Source organism: Notamacropus eugenii, chromosome 2, assembly GCF_028372415.1.
Source record: "Notamacropus eugenii isolate mMacEug1 chromosome 2, mMacEug1.pri_v2, whole genome shotgun sequence".
In the NCBI taxonomy this organism is placed as follows: domain Eukaryota; kingdom Metazoa; phylum Chordata; class Mammalia; order Diprotodontia; family Macropodidae; genus Notamacropus; species Notamacropus eugenii.
In genome coordinates, this window is record NC_092873.1 from 90,445,523 (window position 1) to 90,458,518 (window position 12,996).

At 43.0% G+C, this 12,996-nt stretch overlaps 1 pseudogene; it reads left to right on the top strand.

The window, feature by feature from the left end:
- The first annotated feature begins 2,853 nt into the window (after positions 1–2,853).
- LOC140522759 (transgelin-2 pseudogene) lies at positions 2,854–12,144 on the top strand (annotated as a pseudogene).
- Positions 12,145–12,996: the final 852 nt, after the last annotated feature.

The following is a 12,996-nucleotide window of genomic DNA, read 5'->3' on the forward strand; positions in this document are numbered from 1 at the left end:
GGAACACATCTCCAGCCATCCTGATCTATATCTGGTCATTGAACCAGATGACTTCAGAGGAGAAAACGAGGCTGGTGACTTTACACAGCCCTGCCTCACTTAAATCCAATTCACTTGCAAGTCATGGCATCACCTTTGTGATGTTGTGGTTCTCTTTAAGAACAAACGACAAATAACAACAGACAGAGGGGGGACAAAGATGATTGTTAAGAAATTTTTTCCCCTCATATCCACTTCCCATTGTTCCTGGTGCTATCCAATATGGACTAACAGAACAAGGTTATTCTACGTTATCCCTTCAGATACATGAAGGGCATAATATATGCTCCCCTCCACTCCAAACAGGTCTTCATTATCCATTGTGACACTGAGATGAGCCTCAGTCCTTAAAGGTGACGCCAGTGGAAGACAAATTCTGACAAGTCCTACCACATGGGAAGGGCTTCAAGTGTGGGTCTGTCAGCAAGCTGTGTGTATGAGGGCTAGTCTAATTAATCAATCAATCCAATATGTATTACTATGTGCCAGGTGCGGTAATGGGCACTGGGGATACAAGCACAAGAAATGAAACAGTCCCTACTCTCATTGAGCTGATGGGGGAGACAAGTACATATAAAAATACAGACAGCATAAATATAAAGTTAAGAAATATAAATATAGACTAAGCAGTTTCTGTGCAGGATTATTTGGCAACAGGAGAATCCTCCTTGGCCGCCAGGTAATTTTTTTTTTTTTTGGCGGGGGGGGGGGGGGTGATAGAGATTTGCAAGCATCACACTAAATGGACAGATGGCCTCTGAGGTCCTTTCTAACTGAAATTCTATGATCTGCCTACTAGGTGAGAAAACGATTGCAACTTTATCTGTGGAGGGAGTAAGTACTCACATGGATGAAATGAAACCTAATCCCTCCCTGACTGGATGTGCTCTACTTTATCAACGTCTTCCCTAAAAATGGTACCTGGTACTAACACAGTGCTCCAGATGGAGCCCAACCAGGGAAGAGTACAGCGAGTCTATGATCGCCTTCTCATGTTCTGAGAACTCCTTAACATAACCTAAAGTTACATTTGCTTTTTTTTTTTTTTGCCTCTTGGTTCTGTCTATTGAGCTTGCAGTCTGCTTTAAAAAAAAATAAACTGATCTTTCTCATGCAAATTATGGTTTAGTCACACTTTTTCCACCCCGAACCTGCGCAGTTGTCTTTTAAAAAAAAAAACCAGGACTTTATATTAATTCCTATTAAATTTCCTCTCATAAGAATGAGCCAATTATTCTGGCTTGTCAAGGTCTTTTTAGATCTTGACTTTGTCATCCAGAGTTTTTTAGCTCCCCTCAGAGTTCTGGGTCCATGTGCAAATTTTCTTTGCATTCATTCAAGTGATTGTTATAAATATTGAAGAGAACAGGGACCAGGACAGACCCCTGAGGCACTCCATTAGAGACCTTCCTCTATACTGACCTCAATCCATTAATCATTTCTCTTTGAGACTGATCATTCAACCAGGGCCATTTAACAGTACTTGGAAGAGCATTTTAGCTGGAACTTGAAGAAAGCCAGGGAAACCATGAGGTGGAGATACGGAGGGAGAAGATTCCTGGTGTGGAGCACAGCCAGGTAGAATGGCTGGAGTCTGGAGATGGAGTTTCTTGTTCAAGGAACAGAAAGGAGGCATTGTCACTGGAATGAAGACTATGGGAGACAGAGGGGAAGATGGAAGATGGAAGAAGACAGGAAAGGTTGAGGCAGCATCATCTGTGACCTTGGTTCTACTTTATCAGGTGCTGAATCCTCCTCATTCCTTTGAAATACACTTGCCCTATACTGCCTTACACTGCGTTCACATAGCACAGTCCTAGGGACTGACTGCCTAATGACCCCACATCCCCTCCCACCAGGTAATAACTATCTCATCTAAAAAACAAATAAAGAAAAAGACACAGGGCAGGGAGAAATAGAAGTTAGTCTGTAGCTAAGGGAAACAGAAGATCAGAGCAGGAGGAGAGGGGAATTGAGGTCAGAGGAAGGGGCAGGAAGAAAGAAAAAAGCAATGGAAGGGAAAAGAGAGAAGGGACAAAGCCTAACCAGGAAAGGGGAACAGCCTTAACTAAGAACCTACTATGTGCCAGGCACTGCACTGAGAGTGTTACAGATATCTCATTTGATCCTTACAGCAGCCCTGGGAAGTAGATGATATTATCTCCATTCTATAACTGAGACAGATAGAGGTTAAGTGACTTGCCCAGGGTCACCCAACTAATAAGAATTGGAAGCTAGATCTGTACTCAGGTCTTCCTGACTCCAAGCCTAGACCTCTATCCATTGCATCTGCCTAAAGCAATAGAAACCATAGAATGTGGCATGAACTCAGTTTACTTTCTCCCTATCCAAGACCTAACCAAGGTCATTGAAGTTTGGTAGGGACCAAGGCTAGGTCAGGTCTTAGGGTGGCAGGAGAGAAATAGGGTTGGGAACTGAGGAAGGCATCTGGAATAGATGCCAAAGGAAATAGAGCCAAAGGAATAGAGCCAAAGGAAATAAAACAGTTAGAAAGAAAGGAGGAAGGAAGGAAAGAAGGAAGGAAGGAAGAAAGGAAGAAAGGAAGAAAGGAAGGAAGAAAGGAAGGAAGGAAGGAAGGAAGGAAGGAAGGAAGGAAGGAAGGAAGGAAGGAAGGAAGGAAGGAAGGGAGGGAGGGAAGAAGGAGCTATGTTACCTAACTGGAACTGGTGAGTAGTAAATGTAGGGCACTGCTACCCTGAACTGAATAGAAAAGTAACAAAGGACTGGCCAATGAGAGTCCAATTCTCATGACCACGCTCCAAGGATCATAATCCCCTATGTAGACTTTGGAACATGTACAGGTAATCTATGACTCTTTTCTGTCCTCTTACTGTGTTCTAAGAAAGAGGTTTTTTGACTGGTTGCCAAACTGGAGCTGAATGTGCCTACCAAAGATTCCCTAGGGGTAACTCAATCTCTTTCCTTCTGCTTCAGTGAGAGAGGAGGACAGAGGACAAACTGCTATGGGCTTCCAGCCAGGGGAGGGGCCTCAGACTCTCACCTAGAACAATCATGAAGTCAGAACTACAGGATGCACTATCCTGCAGGTTAACCCTAGAACCCCACCACAGGGAGAGCTGACCGCTTTGTGGGGTTCCAGTTAGAAAGTTTTTGTTTTTTAATCGTTTTTTCAGTCGTGTCTGACTCTTTGTGACCCCACTTAGGGTTTCCTTGGCAGAGATACTGGAATAGTTTGTCATTTCCTTCTCCAGGTCATTTTACAGATGAGGAAACTGAGGCAAACAAGGCAAAGTTACTTACCCACAATCATAGAGCTAGTCAGTATCTGAGGCCAGATTTGAACTCATGAAGATGAGTCTTACTGACTCCAGGTCCAGCACTCTATCTGCTGCACCATGTAGCTGCCCAATGCAAGGGGTAATTAAGATAAGGAATCCCAGAGCTATTGCTCTGTCCATGTTGTTTTTCTTATTTCCTTCTCATACGTGACAGGAATATCACACATAATTACAACCATGTGAGCCTTAAAAATTCAGAAGAGTATGTTACCAAAGATCCAGGAACTAGGTCCCTACAAGAACTGCTGAGCCCAGCAAGATTTGAGGGGGCAGCCTCAAGGTATAACCTGCTTGACCCACCACAGCAGTGGATTGACCTGGTAACCTAGACATCAGGCCCTATAGTAACGGAGTGATTCTTCCAGCAGTTATGCTACATTTAGAAATGAACGTGATAGGAGCAAAAGCACTGTAGCGATGGCTTTAAGTCTGGAAAAGTGTGCCCCCAATTCAGGGAGAATGTGTTTGTATTAATTTTCTTGCTATTTCTTAACAGTAAATATCCCTATGTAAAAATTTAATTGATATTGACTTGTTAAATTGATAGTGGGGGAGCAATTGGTGAGGAGATATCACCTGGCATTGGTAACTGATATTAGGAATATCCACCAGGATGGGGGCTTGAGCCAATAGCATTAAGAATTTTCACCTTGACAGGAAAATTAATGACAAAAATTGTTAGTACCAAATGTAATGTTACCTGCCACTCCCTGAAGGATCCTAGCAATGTCAATAGCGTTGCCAGTAAGATGGTGTCCATAAGATTGAGCTGAGTCAGACCTTAAGTTGGGCTGATGTCCTTGCCTCCTTCTCTTGGGATTCATGGCAAAACAACCAGAATGAAGTGGGTTTCCTTTCTCCAATTGCTGAGAGACCTCATGACCAGGCCTTCCTATCTCATTTTACATCCTCTCCTCTTCCTCCTAAAATTATAAAAAGTTTTTTATCAGTTTCTTTGGTTGGGAAATCCATTGTACTCTGTGCTCATGGAACATCCCCCAGGGTGGCAGGTTTAGCTACCCTGTTATCTCAATTTAAGACATTTTATTCCTCAACTCATGGTTTTGATTTAGAACTTGACAACCTTAATTCCTGGAGGTTACTCCTAGAATCCAGAATAGGGAGAGGTGGCTACTCTGTGATGAACTCAACTTGCCAATGAAAGGGTAATGAGGATAAGGAGCCCCAGAGTCTATATATGAGCAGCATAACCAGGAGCAGTCAGAGCCTCATTTGGCTCACTGGCTCACTGACTCAGGACCTGGGCAGAATTGACTATTTCTATCACAGCTGCTCAGGTAACCAGTACCCCTCACTTTGGGTACTTAAGAAGAGGAAGCCCAGCTGCCTTTTGAGATCTCACAAAGCTCTCTATCAAAGGAAAAGAGACACAAACAGAGGTGGCATCATGCCAGACACAGGCTTGTCTGGGAGTCCATGACCTCGAGGCTTGGGAGGAGGGAAGGGGAAGACATCTTTCGCAGATCCTCTGGAGCTCAGAAAGTCTTCCTTACATTTCAAGGCTGATGAGAAGAAAAGTCATGCAGGCCAGAGATCACTCCTTCAGTGTACCCACCGGTGTGCAGCAGCCAATTAAGAATCCTCATGGCTTATAGGAAGCAAACAGAAAATGTCTTCACCTGCTATGAAGCACAATGTTGAGAAGAACCCAATCATCCCCGTGGAGACATTACACTCACAAGAGACCCGGGTTCAAATCTCAGCTCTGTAATTGACCACCTTGGGCAAATGATTTCATCTCTTGGAGCTTCTGCAAAATGAGAAGAGGTAGATTAAATGATACCTTAAGTGCCTTCTAGCTTTAAATCTGAGAATGGTTCAGGGTGGGAGTGGAAATGGAAGCAAGAGATTGGGGTGGGGAGGAAAAAGGAGTCGAGGAGTCACAGTAGAGAAAAGAAATTGTGGAGGCAGGAAAGACAGATATGCCTGAGCACACAGACACTCACACAGTGACTTCTGTTCCCTAAGGTGGCCTGCCACTGAGGCTTAAACGCAAATAAACAATAACCTGGCTTAAATAAAGGTTTTCGTTTTCACTTCCTAACTCCCAGGTCTTTCAGATATGTTAACAAAAAATATCTTACCCTCCCAAAAATATTTTGTCAGAGTGGCATTTGGGGGGCTTTGGGGGCTTTTGTGCTTTTCTGGTGAAGGGCTAGAAGCTGACCCAGCCCAGAGAGATCATAGCTCCAAAGAGACCTCAGGTGAAGGGGCTGCCATGGAACTCAATGCCTCCAAATCCTTCAACCCCCGACTCACTAAGCATGCAGTTCCCTTTAGGATGACTCATAAACCCATGAAATCCTCCTGGTGACTTTTCCCTAGAAAAACAGAAAGAGAAGAAAAGCTAACAGTAAAAAAAATTGAAGGCAGGTGGGTAGGTGGGTGGGATTGGGAGGGGTGCAGAATTATATTACAGTAAACATTTCTAAAGCTTTTTTTTTTTTTAAACTATGTCTGATTCTCTTACCACACTGCTTGTGCAGGGCTACCCACAGGCCAATCCAATTACTAATTAGCCCAGGTGCTTTGATCTACTGCATTTCCGACTGGGGCTGCTTCTCTGCTGCTCAGGCAAGGTAGTGTTCCCCCTCATCCTCTCCCTCCCTTTGGCTCCACCCCCATGCCCACTATATTGACATCTACTTTAGTTCACATATCATATCTGCTTAGCCCACTACAGCTCAGAATTCCCAGAACTAGGTTAAGTGATCCATCAGCTCCAGCCTCTCTAGTAATGGGAATTACAGGCATGTGTCACCATGCCCAGTACACTTTTTAAAGTGCTTTCCTCAGAACAATCCCGCAAGATTTTGTCATCTCCATATTACTTATGCGGAAATTCATGATCAAATCAATTCTATGTTCAAGACACCCTACTAGGCACTCAAGGCACAAAAACAGAAATAAAAATCCCTGTATGAGAATTTACCTTTAACTTGGGGAATACAGCACATAAACAGACAATAATTTGAGAAGGGAAAAGTTTTATATAAGGTGATACCTGAGCTGAACCTTGAAGGATTAGCTGGTGATTGTTGTTTTTCATAAAATATATTGGACTTTTCATGACCCTATTTGGGGTTTAAGATACTGTAGCAGTTTGTCATTTCCTTCCCCAGGGCATTTTACAGATGAGGAAACTGAGGCAAACAGGGTTAAATGACTTGCCCAGGATCACACAGATAGTAAGTGTCTGAAGTTGCATTTGAACTCAGGTCCTCCTGACTCCAGGCCTAGGGTTCTCTATCTACTATATTCCCTAGCTGCCTAAAGGATTGGCTAAGGGATTCTAAGAAGCAGTGATGAGGAGAGAGTGAATTAGAGAGGTTGTCAATCAATCAATATTTACATTACATTAAGTGCCTACTGTGTGCCAAGCACCATGCTAGGCTCTGAGGATACAAAGAAAGGCAAAAGATGGTCGCCACCCTTGAGGAGCTCATAATCTAATGAGGGAGACAACAGGAAAACAATTATGTACAAATAGGAAATAATTAAGGAAATAATAATAATGGAAGGTATTTGAATTAAGAGCGAATGGGAAAGTCTTCCTATAAAAGATGGGCTTTTAGCTGGGACTCTCTAAAGGAAGTAGAGGATGCCAGGAGGTGGAGATGAAGAGGGAGAGCATTCCGGGCATAGGGGACAGCCAAAGAAAATGTCCAGAGAGAAGGATGGAGGATCTTGTTTGAAGATCACTGGGATCCACTGTCACTGGTTCAAAGAGTGCATACGGTAGAGGCTAAGATATAAAAGAACTGGAGAGGTGGGGAGGACAGCAGGCAGGTTATGAAGGGCTTTGAATGAAAAACACAGGATTTTTGTATTTCTTCCTGAAAGTGATAGGAAACCACTGGAGTTTATTGAATATGGTGGTAACATTGTTGGACTGGCAGGTAGTAATTTGCCTGGTGCTGAAAAGCTAATGTCAGAATTAGAATTCCAACTCAAAACTTCTGACATTGATGACACACCGCTCATCACAAATTCTACCTTCTAACCAAAAGCGTCTATTTGCTGTCCCTGTAGGCAACTTTCCATCCCTTCCTCAATGCCTTTGCCCAGTACTTGGAAACTTCTCCCTTTCATTTCTGACTCTGGGTTTCCTGGCTCCCTTCAAGGCTCAGTTCAAATACCCACTCATTCAAGAAGTGCCCTCATCAATGTGGATTTGTTTGCATTTGTCCTGTTTTTACTTATCTGGAAATGTGTTCACCTAGTAGAGCTTCAGGACTGTCTCATATGCTTAACACAGTGCTATGCACATAGTAGATGATTAATATATGCTTTTTAGTTGACTAATGGTTTGACTCCTCATTTAATTCTCTCCCCAGGAGTAGGGACTATTGTCATTCCCCTCTATATATCCCCATTATTCCCATTCCCCTCTATCTATCCCCCTCCAATCCAAATCTCACTCTCAAGCTACCCATCCCTTCCACTATGCTCTTTAGAATGCCTATTCTATAGATATCAAGCTTGCTTCCATCTTAAATCTTTTCTTTCCTACTCCTACCATCTTCACTTACTCATTAACACCTGGCTCCTCCCCAACAGCCTCCCTGATCACCCTTTCTATCACTGTCTTCGCTCTGACTCATACTAGAGGAATTAGACTCCTTCTTGCCACTTTCAGGCTCTGCCTCTACCACCATCACTCAATAACCATTCCTTAGAAGTTCACATAATTCCTAATTACCAACCGATCAAGAGTCTAGTAGCTGTTGTTTACCAACCTCCAGGTCACTGTCCTTTCTTCATTGAGTTAAGTGCCTGGTTCACAGTTTCTCTCTTCTCCCTGACTCCTGACCTCATACTAAGGGATTTCAACATGATTGTGGATAATCTCAGAAACATCCAAACCCCTCAATTGCTCTACCTACTTGTTTTCCACGACCTACTCCTTCATCCCATCACAGCTACATACAAAGATGGTCATACCCAAGATCTTACCACTACCCACAAATGCTCTACTTTTCATATTCACAAACTCTAAAATTCCCTTGTCTGATCACAATCTGTTGTCATTTCACTCATCCTCTGCCTCGTCACCCTAAAAGCTGTTCTTCATCCTCACTATGTCTTCGTCCTTTCCCTATCTTGACCTTTGGGAATTCTACATTATCCTTTTCTCTCAAATCCCCTTTCCCCTTATCCTAAGGCCAATTTTGCCCTGACAAATTTCAGCCCTGGATTACTCATATGCTGCTGAATGAAGAAAATCATAAAACCACACTGACTGTGTCCACTAAAAAATTATGCTACATTATCTCAGCTGGGCCTTCACTACAATAAGACAATCCTTTTATACCATTATTCTATTCACCACAACAGCTTTTCCACATTTTTTCCATTTCTTCTCAGACGTTCCATGACTCTCTCTCCCATCTAAGATCTTTGTCTTGTATGCTTTATATTTTGCTGCAAAAATTTACCAAGAATTCCCTCTTACTTCACTCAAATGCTTTGCACTACTATCTTCTTCAAAAAAGAGGTGGTCCTTCTCCTTGCCAAGGGAACTCCCTTTACATGCGCAAGTGACTATTCACACTTCTTCTGCAGCATATTGCCCTTCTAGCATACTTACTTTCTCACTAGTCTTCAATCTCTACTTGTCTACTAGTTGCTTATCTACTGCCTGCAAATACAACCATGTCTTCCCCATCCTCAAAAACCACTCCCTTGATTGGGCTCTAAATGTGCTTTTGGTGGCATTGTGAGCTGATCTAACCATTCTGGAGAGCAACTTGGAATTATGTCCAAAGGTCAAACTGTGCATACCCTTTGATTCAGCAGTATCCCAAAGGAGATCATAACAAATGGGAAAGGATCGACATGTACAAAAATATTTATAGCAGTTTTTTCTGTGGTGGCAAAGAACTGAAAATTGAGAGGATGATGAATAAATTATGGTATATGACTATGATAGAATACTATTGTGCTATAAGAAATGATGAGGAGGCAGATTTTAGAAAAACTGGAAAGATTTATGTGAACTGATGCTGAGTGAAGTGAGCAGAACCAGGAGAACGTTATATACAGTCACACTGTTCGGTGATCGACTATGAATGACTTAGCTCTTCTCAGTAATACAATGATCTAATACAATTCCAAAAGATTCATGATGGAAAATGCCATCCAGAGCCAGAAAAAGAACTGATGGAGTCTGAACGCAGATCAAAGCAAACTATTTTAACCTTTTTTGTATTTTTTCCTTTTGTTCTGTTTCTTCTTTTACAACATGACTAACATGGAAATGTGTTTTACATTGTTGCATATGTATAAGCTATATCAGATTGCTTGCCATCTTGGGGGGGAGAGAAGGAAGGATGGATGGGGAAAAATATGGAACTCAAAACCTTTCAAAAATGAATGCTGAAAATTGTCTTTATATGTAATTGCAAAGAATAAAAAAAATTAAACAGTTTTAAAAATCCACTCACTTGATTCACCCATTCCCTATAGCTATAAACATTGATAGATAGATAGATAGATAGATAGATAGATAGATAGATAGATAGATAGATAGATATAGATATAGATATAGATAGACATTGATGTTAAAATTTCTTGAGAAGACCATCTATAATTGATGATCCATTTCTTTTTCTCTTTATAAGTTACTGCAACCTGGCTTCTGGCCTCATCATTCTACTGAAACTGCTCTCTCCAAAGTTATCGATGATCACTTAAATGCCAAATTTAATGGCCTTTTCTGAATCCTTTTCCTTTTTTGCCTCTCTGAAACCTTTGACATTGTTCAGTATCTGCTTCCCCTCAATACCCTCTTCTCTCTACGCTGTTGGGCATCACTCTCTCATGATCTGCTACCTGTCAGTCTACTCCAAATCTTCATCCAGGTCTTGTCTACTAACTGTAGGTATTACCCAAGGCTCTATCCTGGATCTTCTTCTTTTCTCCCTCTACATTATTTTATTTGGTGACCTCATCAGTACCCATGAATTCAATTATCATATCAGTGATGATGATTCTCAGGTCTGTTTTTCCAGCCCTAACATCCATCCTGACCTCCAGTCTTTCATCTCCAACTGCTTACAGGACTTCTCAACTTGTATGTCTGGAGGTGTCTTAAACTCAACATGTTCAAAGCTGAATTCATTATCTTTCCCCCAAAATCCTCCCTTCTTCCTAACTTTCCTATTACTTTCAAGGGTACAACCATCCACGCAGGCTCCCAGGCTCTAAATCTAGGTTCATCCTTGACTTTCTCTCTATCCCCAACTTACATCCAATCTATTGATAAGGTCTAATGAGATAGCTAGATAGCAGTGGGTAAAATACTGGTCCTGGAGTCAGAAAGATCTGAATACAAATTTGGCCTCAGACATTTTCTAACTGTGAGACCCTGAGCAAGTCACTTTAACTTCTGCTTGCCTCATTTTTCTCAATTGTAAAATGAGTATAATCTACTTCAATGATTTGGTGAGCGGATCGTATGAGATATTTGTAAAATGGCTCATACATAGTTGGAGTTATATAAACACATATTCCCTTCCCCCTCTTTCACAACATCTCCAATGTATAGCCCCTTTCCTTCTCTGACACTGCCACCATCCTGGTGCAGGCCTTCATTGACACATGCCTTGTTCTCTCTGCCCCAGTTCTCTCCCCACTGGAGTAATCAAAGTGATCTTCCTTAAAGCACAGATCTGACCATGTCATCCTGCAATTCAGTAAACTCCAATGGCTCCCTAACCTTCAGGATCAACTATAAAATCCTCTGTTGGTGTTTAAAGCCTTTTATAACCTGACTGTCTCTGACCTTTCCAGTCTTCTTATGTCTTACTCCTCTCTGGGTACTCTGCAAACCTGTGACACTGGCCTCCAGTCTATTCTCCACGTAGATGCTTCATTTCTCAGCACCATGCGTTTTCACTCGCTTTGCCTCATGCCTTTAATGTTCTCCCTCCCATGTCCCAGCTTCCCTGGATTCCTTCAAGTCCTAACTGAAATGTCACCTTCAGCCACTCACTTCGCACCCCAGCCTGCTCAGCTCTCCATCCACTGCCTCACAGTAAAGATACCAGCATCACTATCTCAGAGAGGTCAACAGGGGACCTGCTTATGGACTGAGCCAAGAGGTACAGTAGAAAATTAAGAAGCAGCATGACGCTGATCTGGAGCAGATCCTCATTCAGTGGATTACCACACAGTCTTGCAGGGATGTTGGGCGGCTCCAGCCCAGGTGAGAGAATTTCCAAAACTGGCCCCAGGATGGCACGGTGCTGTGTGAGCTCATCAGTGGGTATACCCTGAAGGCCAGGGCCCACTAGAGAAAATCCAGGCTTCAGGCATGGCCGCCTAACAGATGGAACAGATTTCTCAGTTTCTGCAGGCAACTGAACACTATGGCATCCATGCCACTGATATCTTCCAAACTGTATATCTCTGGGAAGGAAAGAATATGGCCTGTATGCAGCAGACACTGATGAACCTGGGTGAGTTGGCAGTGGCTCGGGGTGATGGCTTCTTCTCTGGAGATTCTAACTGGTTTCCTAAGAAGTCCAAGGAGAATCCCCAAAACTTCACATATAACCAACTACAGGAAGGCAAGAATGTCATCAGGCTGCAAATGGGCACCAACTGTGGGGCATCTCAGGCAGGCATGACTGGATATGGGATGCCATGCCAGATCCTCTGATCACCACTCTTCCTTACCCTCCCTTGAATGATTAATATATTTCTAGCAGTGACATTCCCAGGAAGCCCGTGGAGCCCTCAAACCCCTTCTGTTCCCAACTCTTCCTCTTCTCCCCCTGCTCCTTACCCATTGGTGGCACTGCTTCTCCTGTTGTCCCTATAGGTGCTGAGCCAGTGCTTTCTCACCTTGAACTTGCTGTATTACAGTCCCTGTCCCCAAATCAGCAAAACTGGACCAACTGCCCCATCCTTCCTTCTCCTGGACCAAAACTGGGGGATAGCTGACCCCTTCAATATTGCTATTCATTCTCCCACCCTGGCTTGTCCCCTCATTTGGGAATTTGCACCCATATAGTCATTCTTTAGGCCAGGGTTCAGGGTGAACATGGGACCAATTTCTCTTCCATAAGGTTGTTCTTCCTGTTCCCCCCTCCCCCAGCTTTGATACTGTGAGGACTTAATTTATAAGGAGAGGTCTATGATGGCTGCTGTTCTGGCCACAGCTGGACTTTGAAAGCCACACATCTGGGTAAGCCTCTCCTTGGCAGAGACCTTTTTTCCCCTCTGTCCCTCCCTTCTTGGCATTTCCTTCAGCCTATTCTCCTCTTTACCCAGTAGCCTGAGACAGGGTTCAGGGGTGAAGGGGATGTCCGGGGACGAGGGTTGGCCTTGCTTTCTCTTCTCTCCTCCATCCTTCCCCTCTTCCTCAAAAGGCCCACCCAAAGTCTGAGACTTGAGGAATATGGGTTTGCTGATCTGAATAAAGATTCCCAGTCTTCGTATACCTTCTACAAGAAACCTTTCTCAATCCCCTGAAAACTAGCTTATTTCCTCTGTTGATTACCTCCAATTCATCCTGCATATATTTTGTTTCCATATAGTCGTTTGTCCCATCAAACCATGGACTTTGTAAGAGCATTTTTCAATTTTCTCCCTATCTCCAGCTCTAAAC